This window comes from Trachemys scripta, chromosome 1 (assembly GCF_013100865.1).
Source record: "Trachemys scripta elegans isolate TJP31775 chromosome 1, CAS_Tse_1.0, whole genome shotgun sequence".
Classification (NCBI taxonomy): domain Eukaryota; kingdom Metazoa; phylum Chordata; order Testudines; family Emydidae; genus Trachemys; species Trachemys scripta.
Genome location: NC_048298.1, coordinates 332589860 through 332610769, shown reverse-complemented (window position 1 = coordinate 332610769; position 20910 = coordinate 332589860).

The window sequence follows — 20910 nt, the reverse complement described above, 5'->3', positions numbered from 1 at the left end:
CTTCATTCTCCACTGCCCTACACTTTGTGCATTTCCTTTCCCCAGTGCAAAGTGGCTCTATTAGACGACCAGGTTCGACAGCATTTCACACCCACTTGGCACTCACTTTGCTCAGATGTCAGTGACTGCAGGAGGTGCAAGACAGTGGAGAATCAGACCCAGTAAATAACCAGCAATGGGCACATTTTAACACTGTGCTGTGATGTCCATGCTAACTCCCCACCCGAGGATGAAGGAATGCTCTTACCTAAAGCTAAAACCCAAAATAGACTTTGGACCAAATTCTGATCAATTCTTAGCACCTGCTAATCTCCCATTAGAGTCAAGCGGAGCTACATGCAGACTGGCAAACATGTAAGGGTCATGTATGCCTGATGCATGATACAAGAATCATGCCTGGAATATGTGAGAGAGTCCACATCTAGGCTTGATCTTTGCATGTTCCTTGCAGAAATCATTGAATAACTGTTACATTCCTTGTATTAGCCATGGGTGATCCTTGCACTTTAGTTGACAAGGCAGGTGCTCAGACCCTCACGATTGAATGTTACATGATTCTTATAAAAATTGTTCAATCCACTGCGCAGGAAAAACAAAGCTCTTCATTCCAGACCTGGCCAGCTCAAAGCCAGGAGAGATGGATAAGGTAGGGGCCTCCTAGCCCAAACTCATTTACAACACAGTAAACAATCCGCTAAACTTTCTCTTTGGAAATATTAATTAAAGGAAGCGTTAAACCTTCTGAAATGAAAAAATAAATACATAAACATAAGAAGATCCCTCGGGCTTTCACAGAGATTAATCCCTTGGCAAGACGTGCTAGATTGTTGTCATTAGAGTCCCCGCTTTCCTTCCAAGGAACCCATTCTTCCCCCGTTTGTTCTCTGACTCCAGAACATGTGCCCCTGTATTTTTTGTCTGTGTTAGATTATTTCACCTACCAGGCCCCTGGTAGGTTTTCCCATCAAGAGCTCTCAAAGCAGGTAAGTATCATCAATCTCATTTTACAGGTGAAGAAACTGAGGCACAGGCAGGTGAGGGTCACACAGCAGACAAGTGGCAGAGTTGGGATTACAACAAAGGTCTCCTGAATCCTGTCCACTAAAAAAACCTGCTTCTGATCGCATATTACTTCTTGTACCCGGCCCTGTCGAATTCACCCGCTAGGCCCATCTCTCCCTTTTAAGGCCTGTCTCTGCACTTCAGGACTCCCTCCCTTTAAGGCTTTGCCTACCTCACCTACACTCACAGCGTGGTGCTCTCTGGATCCTGTAGCACTTCATGTGATAACACATCTGAATCCCCTGCTTTTAAATCCAGAGTCCTGGGTTCTATCCGTGCTTCTAACGACCCAGCCAGGGAAATCACATTACATCTATACTTAGTGACACCGGCGTTAGCAATGTTGGGAGCCTTAATTATTATTATTTGTTTGCAGGCGCGCCGCCAGCTTTTCTGCTGCCCTAGGCGGCGGAAGGCCCCGCCCCGAAATGCTGCCCCCCACGGAGGCGGCAGAAGGTCCCGCAGCCGAAATACCGCTGCGGTCGCCACCCCCCAAATTGTAGCGCCCTAGGCGACCGCCTAGGTCGCCTAATGGGTTGTGCCTGCCCTGTTTGTTTGTATTACTGAAGTGACTAGGAGTCTTACTTGCGGACCAGGACTCTGCTGCGGTAAGCACTGTACAAAGTCGGTCCTACCCAGAGGTGAAAGTAACTTAAAGGACTTACCGGTATGCTGGAGTCCTGAGCGGGGGTGTGGCCTCAACCAGAAGAGGCGTGGCCTCAACCGGAAGAGGCGGGGCCTTTCAAGATTTAAAGGACCTGAGGCTCCAGCTGTGGCTGGGAGCCCCAGGGCTTTTAAATTACCCCGGAGCTACTAGCTGCAGAGGCGGCTGGAAGCCCCGGGGCTCAGGGGCAAATTAAAGGGCCCGGGGCTCCGGCCGCTGTGGAGCTCTGGGCCCTTTAAATTACCGCGGGAGCCTGGCTGCCAGAGCTCCTGCGGTGCTTTAAAAGGCCTGGGGCTCCCTGCAGTGGCAAGAGCCCTGGGCCCTTTAAATCACCGCCGCGGAAGCCAGTCCAGTCCAGCACGGCATACTGGCTCTTGCCGGTATGCTGTACCAGCCCGTACCGGCTTACTTTCACCTCTGGTCCTACCCCAGTGAGTTTACAATCTAAGACAAGAAACACCAGATGGATACACATAGGTGGGGGAGTAAGAGTAAACAAAGAGATAATATTGGTCAGAATGACAGGCAGTGGCAGAAGGCCTGTGCCGTTACTGTTACAAGCTCTGTGCCAGTGAGGCCTGGCACATAGCTTGAATAACCCAGTTGTTTAGCAGTTTATGGGAAGTTCATCAGCAAGCTGTATATTATTACTTACTATGTCTGTGACAGTAGTGCCTAGGGACCAGGCAGATTGGACGCCTCTGCATCAGGCACTGTGCAAACACATCGTAAATGATGATCATCACCCCAAAACTTACTAGGTACCAAATTCTATTTCTTTGTGGGTTCAGGGAGAAGGGAATTTCTCTTGTTCCATTCAAGAAAAAGAAACATTTTATGGATACATTCAAATCCCAATCTGTCAACTACTCTCAATTCCAGGAACAAATTCCGCAGCCCAATCCAGCCAGAGTTCAAATGATGGGAAGTAAATGGCCGGTGTGTGTGGAACATATTACTTCCTCGTGGAGAAATTGATGTTGACCTGCTGCTAAACTGCTAAATACATTCTTGTGTTCGGGAGAGGGTCCGGATTTCTTTAACTTTCTCCAGATGAAGATTATTAAACAAGAGGCAAGGCAGCGAATATTTTTGTCAAAAGAATTTCAGGGCAGATGAATCAAGCCTGTCCTCTGCACTGAGATCAGAGAACTCTCCCCTCCGCTCATTTCTCTTCAACCCCCGCGACGGCCCTTGTGATGCCAACATGGAGCCTCTAAATGCCAAAAGGAGAAACACCCGAGAGCAGGAAGGTGCAACGAGGGAGGATGAGGCTGCAGACAAGGATCCGGGTGGTGTGGGACGCCAGCATGTCTACTGTATATAGTTATTGTATAGCCCCAAGAGCAGGCAGTCTAGAAGACAAGGCACCTGCCCCAGCCATCAGTCTATGGGCTGGATTGTATCATTAGGCTTACTAGGCCTGAGTAAGGGGCAGGGCATCACCACGGTGCCCCAGGAGCTACCCAGGGGAGCCATTGTGACTCTGAGAGTCACAATCCCTCCTCCCTCCCCTTTCGCTCCTTGGGGGTGGGGGTCAAAGTAAGTCACCGCAGCCCTAGAAATGGAGATCCTTTCTCAGCCCCTCACACAGGGCTGAAGAGAGGGGGTTGGAGCCCAGGCGCTGCCCACTCCCCCCCCCCCCACTTGCTCACAGAGAGCTGTGCTCCCACCCAGACCCACGATCCGGGTAAGCTGAGCAAAGGGATGGGGGCGGGACTTCCTCTCCTGCTCAGCGCAGTAAGGCCAAGGCACCATCTAGTTCTAACTAGTGAATGTACAGATTCGGGACCGGCGGTGGGACACAACAAAAGGTGAGGGGCCAGACTGCATCATATGGGTACTGGTCCCTGCTGGCATTTATTCCCTCCACACTTTTGCAAGGGGCAGGGACAATCTAGGCCAGAATGACTGAGCTGTGACATTTAGACCATCTCTTGTTAGTTCCGTGAGCTTTGTTTGGTGTCTGCACTGTTTTTTTTCTCTCTCTTGCTAACCCTGCTTTGACAGGAGGCCACTCATAAGAAATGGGTTAAGGAGAGAGGCTGGCAGCTCCCCTGGGTCTCAAACTTGGGTTTGTGGGTGTCCTATAAGTGATCACACTCCGATCCTCCACCCAGCAGCTGGGACCGGGTACACAAGCTCTGCCCCTCTGCTCTGATTGGGAGAGATCCAAGGCACCTGATTGGGCTGCAGCCTCTATTTAAGCCAGGAAGGTGCCCATACAACTGGGCTTTATGTTGTCCTGGGCTGATGATTTGGTGTTTATCAGTTCCTGGCCTCCTGACTTGGCTTGACTCCTGATTGCTGCTCTCTGGTTTGTCTCTTGATTCTGATCTCCTGGTGTTCCAATCTGGCCTGATTCCTGGCCTGTGCCTGATGCTAACCCTTAGGCCAGGCTGCCCATGCCCTGGCAGAGGTGAAGGAGAAAGCAGAGGTATATGGCTCAGTCCTACAAGGTGCTGTACACTCTTGGCCCTGACCCAGCAAAGCACTCAAGCATATGCTCAACTTGTAATTATGAGGGCTGCCATTTTGGCCAACACACCAGGCATTGAGCTAGGGACCTCTAATGCTAAAAGCGTTGGCTGCTGCAGAGCCAAGACTCTGAAATGGGGCTGTGACAGATTCACGTGCTGTGTGGATTGGGCACAGAGAGGGACCTGTAACACACACTGACCAGCAAAGAACTAAAGTTACATACTTAATTTTTATCACATGAGTTGTCCTGTTAAAGCCAATGGTGCTACTCACATGATTGTGGAACCAGATCCCTCTAGGCATAAATCCTGGATTTGTTCCACCCCCTTTTAAACAGCCCCCTCCTTCCCCACTTTCAGTCATCCTTGTCCCCCTTCCCCAGTCTAGACAGACAAAGGCAGATAAAGGGGAGGAAATAATATTTAAATAATACCGGGCCAGATTCGCCAGCACATCTTGGCTGCTTAGTGACATTCTGGGTGCATTTGCTCCCAGTGGACCCAGCCCTGCTAGCCTTATTCAAGCTGAAAACGTCCCTACTCTGAGCAGACCCATTATGGGAGCAGCTGGAGATGGCTCCGTGCGACCGAGGGTGGTGGAATAGGACCCAGGATTTCAAGTAAGGGGAAGCATGGGAGAACATTGCTCCCTATCTGCTAAAACAGACAGCTCCCCCTCCTTTCCCTGGCTTAGGTGAACAGGGCCGACGAGGGGGGGGGGGGGGAAGCAGGTACAAATTACGGGGGCCTGGCGGTCTGGAAGGGGGCCCGGGGCCCAGGCTCCCCCGTCCCCATCGGCCCTGTTTAGCCAGTCCTCCTTTGCTGGGGGGTCCGAAAAAATTCCGGGCCCGGCTTTCCCCCTCGTCGGCCCTGTTTAGCCGGTCCGCCCTTGCTGGGGGCCCCGAAAAAATTCCAGGCCTGGCTTTCCCCCTCGTCGGCCCTGTTTAGCTGGTCCACCCTTGCTGGGGGGGCCCGAAATTTTTTTTTCACCGGGGCCCGAACCCGCTTTCAGCGGCCCTGTGAGTAAGCAGCACTGCCCCCACAGCGTCCTCTCCATGGCTGATGCAATGGGCGCTCCCCCACCTATTACCTTCCATTTTACCATTGTTAAGGCCCTATATTTGCATGCTGTCCGTGCCATGTAAAGTGGGTTTTGGTGATAGGTGTTGCCAGACTGGATCAGATTCATGATCTGTCTAGTCCACTATCTGCCTCTCACAATGGCCAAGCCAGAAGAAGGTGGAAGAAACCCTTCTGCTGGCAGATGTGGGGGTCCTCGAGGGGAGTCACCTCCTAACCCCCAAAAGTTAGAGACTGACATAAGCCCTGAAGCTGAACATTTTTTTTTGACAAAAAATTACTTTACAATGGAAACAAACATTTTCACCTCAATGTTTTGTTGTTGAAATCTTCTAATTTTTCAGTGAAAAATTAAAACCCACTTTTGGTTGCTTTTCCCCCAAAACCTGGTAAAATTGTTCACTTTTTTGTTTATTTTTTATCAAAAAATCTTTGTGGGAAATAAGTATTTGTCTTCCAAAATTTATTGAGAAAAACAATTGGCACTTTTCAACCAGATCTACCCTGAAGCTTGTGGGTTTATTTCCTTTCGAAACATTTTCTTGTTCTTTCAATATTAATTATTCTAACTCTGGCAGTTCATGTTGTTCATATACAATGATGGGAGTGTGTAATAATCATGATTGTTATTGTGTGTTTAACTTCTTCCTTATGCTTATAATAAACTTGAGCTTCTATTCTGATGTTTAAACAGTAAATCTACCTCTTTCAAGGCAAAGAAACTTAGTAGAAGCAACATCAAAGGCTGGTGGGTAAACAGAGCAGGGTAAAGGTTTTTACAACTCTGACAATGAGAACTTTCAAAAGGAGAGCGCTGCTAGGTTTTTTGGACCAATAGCTTTTACATCTGTGCCAACTACCTCTGATACCAGAACATTCAACTGCAAAATGGTTAGAGGAACAAAAAAAAATCTGTACCTGGCAAAACCATCATCCCAGTGCAATCCAGCTTCTCCTTCTATCCCTATGGTTCATATCGGAGCAGCAGTAAAAGGGAAATGGGATTGCCTTTTATTTAACTTTTCTGTACCTTGATTTACAGCTTAATGCGTAGCACGTGTGCCATGCTTTTCTCCCTCCCCTGCGTCAGAATCCAACCATGTATCTATTGCAATGAATTGTTATTGACAGGAAGTTATGACTATTACTGTCAACATGTGGCACTAATAAAGGAGGATCATTTATCAATAAGACCAGGGGCCTGATCTTCTGTTGAAGTTGATTCCAAAATGGCTATCGATTCCAATGGGAGCAAAACTGGGGCCAAGTGATATACATATCTGAAATACGCAAACTCAGATATATAGATATACACACAGGCACAGTGGGTCCCTCTTACAGTGCATTTCATAAAATAATACTCACTCCAGAAAAAATCCTGCCTCCTTCTGCTTTTGCGCGGAGGGTTCTCTGGACGCTCTTACCTCCCTCCCTCTTGAATCACACGCTCATCGTAGTCATCAGTCAGGCTACGTCTTCACTACCCGCCGTATCGGCGGGTAGCAATCGATTTATCCGGGATCGATATATCACGTCTCGTTAAGACGCGATATATCGATCCCCGAACGCGCTCACCGTCGACTCTGGAACTCCACCAGAGCGAGCAGCGGTAGCGCAGTCCACGGGGGAGCCACAGCCATCGATCCCGCGCCGTCTGGACCCCAGGTAATTCGATCCAAGATACTTCGACTTCAGCTGACGTTGCGTATCTTCCCCCCCTAGTGTAGACCAGCCCTCAGATTGTCTTCTTACTTCACTTTCTTCTCTCCTCCACAGCTGACTTTAGCCTTCTTCATCTATTGTCAGTGAAAAATTGCAGGGTTGTTTGGTGGTCCATGTGAAATGAGCCTGGTAGGTCTCAGTCCAGTTCCTAGTGGAGCAGGTGCCCAAATCACATAAGCCATCACAACTACTGGCACTATTTCGCACTGGTCACAGCAGAGAAGCCAAGGATTCAAGGGCTGTGGAGATTGAATCACTTTCCATCTCTAAAGGAGATGAAGGTGGCAGTTCATAGAATCATAGAATATCAGAGTTGGAAGGGACCTCAAGAGGTCATCTAGTCCAACCCCCTGCTCAAAGCAGGACCAATTCCCAGCTAAATCATCCCAGCCAGGGCTTTGTCAAGCCGGGCCTTAAAAACCTCCAAGGAAGGAGACTCCACCACCTCCCTAGGTAACGCATTCCAGTGTTTCACCACCCTCCTAGTGAAATAGTTTTTCCTGATATCCAACCTGGACCTCCCCCACTGCAACTTGAGACCATTGCTCCTTGTTCTGTCATCTGCCACCACTGAGAACAGCCGAGCTCCATCCTCTTTGGAACCCCCCTTCAGGTAGTTGAAGGCTGCTATCAAATCCCCCCTCATTCTTCTCTTCTGGAGACTAAACAATCCCAGTTCTCTCAGCCTCTCCTCATAAGTCATGTGCTCCAGACCCCTAATCATTTTTGTTGCCCTCCGCTGGACTCTTTCCAATTTTTCCACATCCTTCTTGTAGTGTGGGGCCCAAAACTGGACACAGTATTCCAGATGAGGCCTCACCAATGTCGAATAAAGGGGAACGATCACGTTCCTCGATCTGCTGGCAATGCCCCTACTTATACAGCCCAAAATGCCGTTAGCCTTCTTGGCAACAAGAGCACACTGTTGACTCATATCCAGCTTCTCGTCCACTGTGACCCCTAGGTCCTTTTCAGCAGAACTGCTACCTAGCCATTCGGTCCCTAGTCTGTAGCAGTGCATGGGATTCTTCCGTCCTAAGTGCAGGACTCTGCACTTGTCCTTGTTGCCATTGATCACTACCCGTTGAGCCCGACGATCTAGCCAGCTTTCTATCCACCTTACAGTCCATTCATCCAGCCCATACTTCTTTAACTTGGTGGCTAGAATACTGTGGGAAACCGTATCAAAAGCTTTGCTAAAGTCAAGAAATAACACATCCACTGCTTTCCCCTCATCCACAGAGCCAGTTATCTCATCATAGAAGTTCTTCCAGCTCAGGGTTAAGGCACACTGAAAGCAGGGGTGTGTATGTTTGTGGTGGTGGGGTGATAGTTGTGCTGTTGCCAGTGCTGTATGTGTTCCGTGGAAAAAGACAGAAGGTTTGTCTCTGGTGCGATCAGCTAAATGCGTTCACACAGCGTCCTGGCATTCCTTGAAGGCAGCACTTTCTTAAGGGTGATTATGTACATGTGGATTTTGCTCAGGCTCTTCTCCCATTTGGGTGTTTACTACAACCTCTGGTCTACCAGGCACTGCTGCAAACTGCTGCCGCTGCCTCTCCGGGTCTGCTCCATGCCTCTTTCCAAGCATCAGCTTCTTTGATCCTGGATAATCCCTCTGCGGACACAATCTCTGATCCAAGCCTTGCAAACCTCAGTCTTCTATCATGCATCCTTTGGTAAAAGTTAATAAAATGGCCCCATAGTTTCTGAAGTGTATTTGCATAAGGTGGGACCAGCTCTGTTCTTCCTGAATTTTAATTTAAACAAATCTAGATGGGCTCTATTTCAACCTCTCAACCCCCTTGTCCCACCCCAAGGCTCTGCACAGCATAGCTCTTGCATACTTCCCTGCTTATCTCTTTTCATTCTTCTCCTCATCCCTTTCTCTCTGCCACTTCATGCCTTCATCAGCATGGACCCCTAGAGCCTAGAATCAGGGCTGTTATGCCTTTGTAACAAACCCATCTGTTATCAATAGGATTTGAACACTGAACCTTTAGTACCAAAGCACAGACTACTACCACTTGAGCTAAAGGAATAACTTAATTAGCAAGCAAGCAGTACCAGACGGTTATCCTCTCTGTGGACTGGCACCAGGGAGGAACCAAGCACCCACTTTACAAATGGATTAGAATTCCACTTGATCTTCCTTCAAATCCTTTATTCCAAGAATTTGGCACAGTTCAAAGAGGGACTGGATGTTTATATGAATAACAAGAATATCCAGAGGTGTATGATTCAAACAAGCTTTGGAAGGGACATAGACCCTTGTGCCTCAGCGTGTAAGCCAATCTCTGGCTGTTAGGAGTTAGGACCTAGGGAGAGCTAGATAATCCAACATCTGTCTACTGCAGGGTTTCTTGCACTTTCCTGTGAAATATCTAGTGCTGGCCACTGTCAGAGACAGGGTGCTGGGCTAGAGGGACCCATGGATCTGATCCAGTCTGACACCTCCTATATTCTGATGCACATTTCAATGTATATGGAAAGCTAGTTGAGATACTTTTAGAGGTATTTATGGTTTCTTTGTTGAGCTGTATAAAATTTGAGGTCCCTTGTCAGGGAAAACCAAATGGAAGCTGTGCTGGGAACACGCTATCCCTTCCACACAGATTCATGTGGTTCCCTGCAGTGTAGGGTTACTGCCAGCTCATAGACAAACCCGGGTTTCTACGTGTTCTGGTGGAGCCTTTAATAGCAAACAAGGAGCAAGCAGAACAACAGACCTTCACCAAGCCATCCAATCCCTGCTGACAACAACTCAGCACAATAGAAGGCGTCTCCAAAGGGAAGGACCATAAATTCCTTCCACAAACCAGCATGTGGCTTGCAGCCCATGCAGAGCAGGAACAGACCTGTGTGTGCTGCAGCGAGAAAAGGAAGGAAAAAGCGCTTTTCACTCCAAGTAAAGCTGCAAAAATCACTTGTTGCCTTCAGAGTAGCAGCCGTGTTAGTCTGTATCCGCAAAAAGAACAGGAGTACTTGTGGCACCTTAGAGACTAACAAATTTATTAGAGCATAAGCTTTCGTGGACTACAGCCCACTTCTTCGGATGCATATAGAATGGAACATATATTGAGGAGATATATATACACACATACAGAGAGTATGAACAGGTGAGAGTTGTCTTACCAACTCTGAGAGGCCAATTAAGTAAGAGAAAAATGGCTGAACTGCCAGAAGAGAAGGGGAAGTGGAACCCCATCTGTTGCTGCCACAGAGCTTGGTTTATGGTCATGGGCAGTGTTTTTTTCTCTGAGTGAATATTGGGGTGGAGGGAGGCACTTGATTGAGTTTTAATTTGCTGAAAATATTCTAGTTAGTTTCAATCAAGCCTGCAAGTATTTGGCATGCGGCCCGTTGAATATGAAAATACAACAATCTTATCACAAATGATGTGTCCTCTGGGGATTAATACCGCCATTTGGCATACCTCATAAGTTGAGCTTTTGAAGGACGGGGTAAATGAAAGGTCAGAATGTTATCTAATTATCTGCAGTCCAATCTGACTTCCGTTGGGATCAGAAAAGCTAGGCTAAAGCACCCGGAGGTGAAGAGTTCAAAGCAGCTCTCCTGCTCTTGAGAACAATGATTCAGCTAATGAGGGTGCTGACAGGACCATCCATTTCAGCAGCAAGGCCTGTTACATCTGGATTTCCATGAGCTAATCAAAGGGTGACTCTTTGGAGTAGCAGCCACTCTGCAGGGAAGGCAAGGTGGGGAGCGAAAATCCCGCTGAGGTTAAATAGGGTAAACCAAAGTCAGAATTAGCCAAGTGTTGGCCAAGGCCTCACGTCGGCTATCGCACACTAGACTAGCGGTAGTCCATTATTTTTTGTCAAAGTCCAAATTTCTTGGCCAAGGTATAGTCAAGGTCCAAACTCCAGAGAAAATTAATAATAAAATAATAAAAAATAAATAATTACATTTAACACTGGTCTACAATTTTTGAGAAGTCGTCTGCTTCAGAGATAAAATGTGCTATGTATTATGTATTTTGATGTGCTGAATTCAAATATGACAATTAAGACAACTGATTGGCTATTGTTTCTAAGATATTTAAGTTTTTACATTTTATGTCTATGTATATTGTGTAGATAGTAGAGTTTTAATCATAAATTGTAAACCTAGGTCTTTTCATGTGTTTATGGTTGCTTTACATGATAATATTTCACCTGTCCTGTTTATGTAACACTTTAAAAATCAGCAAAAGGGTTATATAAATAAAGTGTATTATGAAACAAAAGGCAAAAAACTATTATGTACATTGTTTAGTCCTATTCAGTGTCTACTCGGCGCTTCTTGGCTTGTCTCTTGTATTCATTAAATGGAGCATCTCTTGTCATTATCCAGCAATAGTCTGCAAGCATTGATGGGCTCCATTTGCCCTGATAGCGTTTCTCCATTGTTGCAATGTCCTGGTGAAATCGCTCGCCGTGCTCGTTGCTCACTGCTCCGCAGTTCGGTGGAAAAAAATCTAGATGAGAGTGCAAAAAATGTATCTTTAGTGACATGTTGCAACCAAGGCTTTTGTATGCCTTGAGGAGGTTTTCCACCAACAACCTGTAGTTGTCTGCCTTGTTGTTTCCGAGAAAATTTATTGCCACTAACTGGAAGGCTTTCCATGCCGTCTTTTCCTTGCCACGCAGTTCATGGTCAAATGCATCATCTCGAAGAAGTTCATGAATCCGAGGACCAACAAAGACACCTTCCTTTATCTTAGCTTCACTTAACCTTGGAAATTTTCCATGGAGATACTTGAAAGCTGCTTGTGTTTTGTCAATGGCCTTGACAAAGTTCTTCATCAGACCCAGCTTGATGTGTAAGGGTGGTAACAAAATCTTCCTTGATTCAACAAGTGGTGGATGCTGAACACTTTTCCTCCCAGGCTCCAATGACTGTCGGAGTGGCCAATCTTTCTTGATGTAGTGGGAATCTCTTGCACGACTATCCCATTCGCAGAGAAAACAGCAGTACTTTGTGTATCCAGTCTGCAGACCAAGCAAGAGAGCAACAACCTTCAAATCGCCACAAAGCTGCCACTGATGATGGTCATAGTTTATGCACCTCAAAAGTTGTTTCATGTTGTCATAGGTTTCCTTCATATGGACTGCATGACCAACTGGAATTGATGGCAAAACATTGCCATTATGCAGTAAAACAGCTTTAAGACTCGTCTTCGATGAATCAATGAACAGTCTCCACTCCTCTGGATCGTGAACGACGTTGAGGGCTGCCATCACACCATCGATGTTGTTGCAGGCTACAAGACCACCTTCCATGAAGAAGAATGGGACAAGATCCTTTTGACGGTCACGGAACATGGAAACCCTAACATCACCTGCCAGGAGATTCCACTGCTGTAGTCTGGAGCCCAACAGCTCTGCCTTACTCTTGGGTAGTTCCAAATCCCTGACAAGGTCATTCAGTTCACCTTGTGTTATGAGGTGTGGTTCAGAGGAGGAGGATGGGAGAAAATGTGGGTCCTGAGACATTGATGGTTCTTCCACCCCGAGTGTAAGGCAAAGCTGTTCTATCTGCTGGTTATTTCATTTTAAGAGAATGTTGTGCAGGTTTGGTTGGTTTGTTTCCCCAAAGTTTTTGAATGTTTTAAAACTTGAGCCAAGTGAGAAAGTGATTCTCTCCCTCTGTGGTGGCTTTGATGGTGGTTTAAATATCATCTCCCACTACTTCCTTACCCGGTGCTATATCTATCATGACTTTCCTGCAGAGTTGGGACAGGAGGGTCAGAAATAAGTAGCATGCTATATCTCAGTGGTTTTCAAACTTTTTTTCTGGTGACCCAGTGGAAGAAAATTGTTGATGCCTGCGACCCAATGGAGCTGGGGATGAGGGGATTGGGGTACAGGAGGGGGCTCTGGGTTTGGGGGGGCTCAGGGCTGAGGCAGGGGGTTGGGGTGCAGGGCTCTGGGCTGGGAGTGCAGGCTCTGGAGTGGGGCTGCGGATGAGGGGTTTGGGGTACAGGAGGGGGTTCCAGGTTTGAAAGGTCTCAGGGCTGGGGTAGGGTGTTGGGGTGCAGGAGGGGGTCAGGGCTCTGGGCTGGTGGTGCAGGCTCTGAAGTGGGGCCAGGGATGAGGGGTTTGGGGTACAGGAAGGTGCACCAATTTGAGGGTGGGCTCAGTGCTGGGGCAGGGGGTTGGGGTGCAGGGTTGGGGCGCGGGCTTCCCTCGGGCGGCTCCCGGTCAGCGGTGCAGTGGGGGTGCTAAGGCAGGCTTTCTGCCTATCCCGGCACCACGGACCACACTGTGCCCCAGAAGCAGCCAGCAGCAGGTCCAGCTCCTAAGCGGAGGTGCGCAAGTAGCTCCGCATGGCTCTCGACTGCAGGCACACCCAGCCCAGCTCCCATTGGCCAGGTCCCAGCCAATGGGAGTGCAGAGTCGATGCTTGGGGTGGGGGCAGGGGCAGCGCAGTGTCAGAACAGGTAGGGACTAGCCTGCTTTAGCCGGGCAGCACCCCCAGTGGGACTTTCTGCAACCCAGTCCTGGGTCACGACCCGCAGTTTGAAAACCAATGCTGTATCTGATACTGACTTTGGGCCAATTTCTGGTCTGATTTACACCTTATTATACCAACCCCACTAAAGTTTGTACATTTGCAAGGGCGTGTAAATCAGTCTAGAATTTAGGTATTTATGCTCCTACAGTGCCTTCAAAACCTATAGTTCATTTAGAATGAGATCGTTATAAAATATAGAGCAAACAATACAGAAAATATTTTTGTCCCTGCTATATCTTCTGCTCTTTTCTATGCATTAATACAAAAGAGTCTAATGGGCCTGAGTCACTGTTGCCCTGCACCTTTAAGTCATTTATACCTGTGCAAACTGAGTGCAAAGTGAAGGTAAAGCACTACTTTATCATAATGGTGGGGCCAGATTCTGATTTTGGTTACACTGGTGTAAATCCGGAGTCAACCCGCTGGTTTCAGTGGGTGTCTCTGGATTTACACTGGATTAATTGAAATCAGAATGTGGGACTGTGATGGGTACTAGTCAGGCCTTCTCTGACCCCTGACAGAGGCATTGGTGCCCTGAAAAAAAAACAGTTTCTAACCTTCCATAACTGTTGTTCTTTGAGATGTGTTGCACACGTCCATTCCATTCTGGGTGTGCGCATGTCCTGAGCCCAGTCACCGGAAATTTTCCCCTCAGTAGTATTCATCGGGGTGGCTCGAGCGCTTTCTGCTGCCACACGCCTATAGGGGCAGTATAAAGCGCCCAGCCGACCCCGCACCCCACCGGTTCCTTCTTTCCGGAAAATTCCAATGCAGAGGGACAGGAGGGCAGCTCGTGGAATGGACGTGTGCAACACATCTAGAAAAACAATAGTTACGGAAGGTTAGTAACCATTTTTTTTCTTCTTTGAGTGATTGCGCATGTGCATTTCACTGTAGGTGACTCCCAAGCAGTTGAATGGATGGAAAGATCAGAGTTCATGGACACACTGACTGAAGAATAGCGTCACCAAATTTGGCATCCTCTCTGAACTGTTGAGTGATGGCGTAATGGGAGAATGTGTGCACTGACGACCAGGTTGCAGCTTCACAAATGTCCTGAATAGGGATCTGCACTAAGAATGCTACTGAGGATGCCTGTGACCTGGTGGAATGAGCAGTCAGGTTAGCTGGTGATGAAACACCTGCCTGATCTTAACGAGTGCGAATACATGAAGTGATCCAGGATGAACTTGTCTATGAAGAGATTGGGAGACCCTTCATCCTGTCAGCTACAGCTGCGAACAGTTGGGTGGACCTGCAGAATGGTTTAGTTCTTTCTGTGTAGAAAGCTTGGGCTAGTCTAATGCCCGATGAGTGAAGGCATAATTCATTCCTATTTGGGTAGAAAACTGGTAAGTAGATAGCCTGATTGCTATGAAATTGTGAAACCACGTTCAGGAAAACCAGTGTTGGGGTTATCAGAACAAATCAGGCCTGGTCCCGCTTGATCTTTAGCCATACTCTGTACACAAACAGGATGGGGGGAAAGCATAGTAAAGATGTCCTGTCCACAGTCGCAGAACGGCATCCATGATAGAATCCGGACTGTGACCTCATAGGAAGCAGAATTGATGATACTTTCTGTTTTACCTGGTTGCAAATAAGTCTATCTATGGAGTCCCCCACTGCTATAAAATGTCCCTTGCCACATCTGGGTGATGGGACCACTTGTGACAGGAGAAAGATCTGCTGAGGCGATCTGGCAGCTCAGTTTTGTGTTTCCATAAGGTAAGAGGCTTTGGGGTTGATTGAGTGAACTATGCAAAACTCCCATAGCTATATCACTTCCTGACAAAGGAGGGAAGAGCGAGCTTCTTCTTGCCTGTTGAGCTAAAACATGGCTGCAGTGTTGTCAGTGAGAACAAACAAGTTTCTGCCTGTAATTTGGGGCAGGAAAGTCTGGCAGGCCAGGCAAACCGCTCCGAGTTCCCTGACATTGATGTGGAACATAAGTTCCACCAGAGACCAAAGGCCTTGAGTTCTGAGGGTCACTGGACTGGCGTAGGTCCCCTGTGATCTCCTGCCCATGCACTCGATGGTACTCCTGTGCCCAGAGGCATGGAAGGGTAGAAATGCCTGGGGGGTAATGGGAACAACTCCTCAGATGGGAGGAGTAAGACTCAACCTCCGACTCAAAAGACGATGACCCTCTGTCTGGTGACCACAATGGTGTGGTTCCCACTAGTGGCATAGCCCGGTGCCAAGGTGGAAATGCCTGCACTGAGCCATGCATAGCTGTTTTCCCTTTTGACAGTACCAAAGGACATGGTACTGAACAATGACAGGATCCAATGGGTTCCCTCCTGACCACCAGCCCGATAATGCCGACTGTTGTACTGCCAGTGATACCAGTACCTACAGCAAAAGAAGGTCTCTGGCAGCGGCAAACACGTCCGGTGTGGCCAGTACCAAGATAGCATCAGTAGAGCACTGTGCTGCAGATGTGGACAGCTCATCCAGTACCTGACAGTGCCTGCATAGGTGCCAGAGTCAATGGTGCCAATTTCTGTGGTACCAAGGCAGAGGAGTACCTTTGGTTTAGATTGCACTCTACTCTGATCCCCATGTCTGGACGACTTTTGTGCTGGGGATCATTCCCTCTCGGCCAACTGTTTCTTCTGCCTTTTACGAGGCACTGGATATGGTGATCAGTGCTGGGACTCTGGTATGGTAGGAGGAGCAGTCCTTACCAACACTGTGGCACTTGGTGCTGAGTCTGACCGGCCTGGCTCAAATGGAGGTCTCAGTGCCACCTCCATGAGCAGAAACTTCAGCCTGGCCTCCCAGTCCTTCTTTGTGTGAGGCTGTAGTGAGGCGGTGTGGCTCTCCGCCGCCCTGGAAGGGAAAGAGCCCATCCGGAGGCCGGAGTGGGCGGAGCTAGGGAGCTCTGAGCCCGCCCCTCAGAGGGTCAGGCGGTGACCCGGAAGTATAAAGGCTCGCCCTCAGAGCTCAGTCAGGCCCCAGCTGCCGGAGAGACCAGAGGTCTCCAGCCTAGCTCATGGCTGGGAAGACCCCGCAGCCCAAGGCGGCCGCCAGGATGGATCGGGCCTGCCCTGCGCCCGCTATCCAGAGGAGCTGCCGGGCCTGCCGCCTGCCCACTACCCAGAGGAACCCATGGTACTGGACCCCCCGGAGGACAACACTCAGATCCAGGTACTACCTGAGGGGGAGTCTGGAAGTAGCCTGGGGGCAGCTGACCCTAGTTTGGCTGCAGTACTGCCAGAGCCCATGTCAGTGTGTTGCGGCCAGGATCCCCACTAACTAAGCAGCGGGTCTTCTGCCACTGCTAGGGCCCCGGGCTGGGACGCAGTGGAGTGGGAGGGCCTGTGTCCCCCCTGCCACCCAACCCGTGGGTGACAGTCTCCCCCTCTCCCAGGCCTTTGGAGGCTTGGAGCCTACTGTTTGTTGCCCCGCCCTGACCTAGGGCCTGGGCTTAATACTTTGTACTTATTTGTTGCTCAGCCCTGACTGAGGGCCAAAGCCCTGACTTAGCATTGTTGCCCTGCCCTGAGCCAGGGCCGGGCTTACCATGTTTCTTCCGATTACAGCAGGAGGTGCCGAGGGAGACCCCACGGCCGGACGAATGCCCCCAAGCTCAACGGGGTATAGTGAGCCGGTGTGGCTCCCCGCCGCCCCGGAGAGGGTCGAGCCCCGGCAGATTCTTGTACAGAGGCTTAAAGTCCTTCCAGATCTGGCAACGGTCCCCAATGTGAGCTTCTCCCAAGCACTTCAGGCAGCTTGAGTGTGGGTCACTCAGGGGCATAGCCTTGCTACCGGGGGTGCAGGGCTTAAAGCTCAGTGACCGAGACATGCCTCGGCACTGGGGAATAAACAAAAACTCCACTAAAACACAAAGTTACAGAACTTCACTAAAACTAGCTAAAACTGACTACAATTAACTATGTACAGATATAAGAAGAAGACGACCACCGAGAGAGCTTGCGAAAGCAAGGATAGCAGTTCCAGCGACCGTCACACGTGGTAAGAAGGAACTGAGGGAGCGTGTGGTCAGTTGGGAGCTTTATACCAGCACTATAGGCACGCAGGAGCAGAAAGCATTCGAGCCGCCCCGATGGGTACACTGAGGGGGAAATTTCCAGTGACTCTGCTTGGGGCATACACCCCCCCAGAGTGGAATGCACATGTGCAATCACTCGAAGAAGAACCTCTGCTCAAGGATCCCTGACTCAGACCAGGCTACCAATAAGACAGTCCTCCAAAGATCTAGAAGGACCAGGGGGAAACACTGACCAATCAGGAGCCAGCAAGTCAGTTAAGAAGGCTTGGCAGCTGCTTCTGGGTGGTACTACTGGTGGAAACTGTGATAGAGGAGGAGTATCCCTATCTCAGGCCTTGCCTTCTAGTGCTGCAACTAAGTGCTGGCATTTGGGGTTCTTGTTTCTCTGTTTAAAGGTGCAGACAGGCAAATTTCTGAGTTATTTTATGACTTAACTATTTATAAGACTTGATACCAAGCTTATGTCACAGGCCACTTTGCTTCAAGCAGGTGGCCAAAAGTTTGCAGACTAAGACAGGGAATACGTGCAGTACCATGCTTGGTTCCACAGGTGGGCTATAGAGCAGCCCCACCGGCTACCAAGACCTAGTGGACTGGAAAGGGTTAAAATGTTTGAACGTTTGCAGAATTTGCAATATCTGGCATGAGTGAATTATAACTTTGTGCTTTATTATATTGATAGGATTTTATATCCTTAACAAAGATTTTTGTCTGGAAACGTCCAGGAGGCGGGTGGTTGTTTTTAAGGGCAGCTTTGTGAAATGGACATTATTCGTTCAGAAGCTTGACACTGCTTGGTCTGGGGCTCAGAAGCTCTAAGATGGCCAGTCCTAGCATCGTAATCCCTTTGCCAACCAAAAACTATTCCTAAATCTGCCCCCTTTGTCTGGGCTAGCTCTCCAGGCTCTGTAGAAGGTCCAAACTTAGGATAAATGGAGGGATATTGCCACAAGTCCTGCCATGAGTGTAGGGGATTGGACTAGATGACCTCTCGAGGTCCCTTCCAGTTCTATGATTCTATGATATTGGGTCCCTGTTTGCTGTTTGCTCCTACAAGCTCAGAAGAAAGAGAAATACAGTGATTGATGTCATCAGCAGATGGATCATCGATAGTTCCTAAGCGCACCGACTACATATTGAACAGGAGTGAGAGCATGGGACCTGATGGAACTGACAGGAGAGTCCCACTGAGCCATATAAGCAAATATTCAGTAATATCCTCTGAGCTCCCTCATAAATACAGGAGCTGAGCCACTGAAAGACCCCAGCATCCTCTTCTAGCTGCATTATCAATGCCTCATGCTCAACAGTATCAAAGGCAGTTCATAGGTCTGAAAGAATCAGCATAGATATTCATGAAGCAGCAGGAGCAGATAATTAAGGAAAACCCCCAATACCATCTCTAAATCCTACACACATAATGCCCACCTATGACATACTGATCCTTCAACCTAAGCTGTTTTATATGAAGAATTGGAAGCCACTAGGAGAAACTTGCCACTACTGTGTTGAATTAGTCCATTAGTGTAGAGCAGAGGTTCCCAAACTTATTTGGCCTACCGCCCCCTTTTCAGAAAAAAATTACTCAGCGCCCCCCTTTTCAGAAAAAAAATTACTCAGCGCCCCCCTGGAAATCTACCTTCTTTAAGCGAACAAACAGAAAGATACAGTGACAAATTTGTGTTCTTTTATGTATCTATATTTCTACCTACGTCCTACAATATAGTAAAGAAAGATGTGTTATTAGAATATCACCCACGACATCAGGTATACAGTGGTTTTTGCATAAGATGGCAAAAGACAACCAAACTAAAATACTAATGAAACTAATAAACTGGGTTTTGTTCTTTGCTCAGCATTAGATATATGTATTTGATATTAAATTGTCAAATATCAAACTAAATTTATCAAGAAATAATTAATTAAAAAATAATCAATATGCAATTAAAAATCAGTTAATAGTTTTAATTTAGTTTGCCCTTATTTAAATAATTGTTCCTTATTAACACACACCTTATTTACCAATTAACACAGATGATTGGATAGATATAAATAAATGTTAATAGTTAAGTTTTTTTACGATTTCATTCCCATTTTCGTTAATATTGTAATAAAAAATATGACAAATATATTGACTGTACACTTCAAATAGTACTGTACCGACACAAGCCTGCTACGATTTTATTATTAGTAAGCACTAGAGACACAGAAACGTACGGTAGATATGTAAGAAAATGTATAAAAATACTCACGTGTAAATTGCTGTTTTATTGAAATAACAATAATACAATTTGCTTTGTATGTGATCCGTAATCCGTAAAGATCGAAGGTATTGAATATGAATAAAAAATTTTAAATACTTATTGCACTATTGTTAACTGCTTTTTACACAATTGAGAAACAATCTAAATTAGATTTCATACATGTCGCCTATTTATAGTATCGTATTGTAAACAAGTCATTACACGCACATATTCCTGCCGATGCGTGCTGGACTTCCCGACAATGCGCGACACGCTCGCCTGCCAACACTTGCTTGATAAGAGTTGTTGGCGGACTTGACACCTGATCGGTTATAATTTGTGAATTTATTTGGAAAATAAAGTAATCACTACAACTTTAACTCTATGTTACATGACAGATGAAACATGTACGAACGGTTTTTCAAAATTTTCTTATATTCTTTCTTTATGCTTCCACCGCCCCCTTATTTTTATTCAACGCCCCCCAATTGCACCCGAGGCTACTACTGCCCCCCTGGATCGTTCCAGCGCCCCCCAGGGGGCGGTATTGCCCACTTTGGGAACCTCTGGTTTAGAGCAAGCGCTACTAACAAGAGCTTAGCACGGCAAGACTGACAGCATAGCAACGCACAATGGCTGTGCTCTGCAATAAACTTATGAATAATGATAACCAAGAGTCCTGGCCTCGAGTCCGCTTTGCTCAGGGGTCAGACTGGGCCAACTCACCGTGACTCACTAAGAAGATATTTCTTTTCCTTGGTGGCTGCCATTTTGTTCTTCCGAATCAAAGTTTTCATTTTAAAAACATCAGTCTGTCTCTCTAGCACTTCTGATTGTGACCTCAGTGTAATCAATGCAGGGATGTGGGCCTGTGTCTGCTGAGAGCCAGAATCCACAGCGCGTAGTGATGTGAATTGTTACTCTTAATTTCACAGAGTTGTTAATCCTGAAGAGTAATGACAAAAATAACTATTCACATTAACTATTTCAACAGCTGATCAACGCACACGAGCAGGGCTGGCTCCAGCATTTCTGCCGCCCCAAGCAAAAAAAAAAAAAAAATGCCGCGATTGGCGGCGGCAGTTCGGCGGCAGGTCCTTCGCTCCTAGAGGGAGTGAGGGA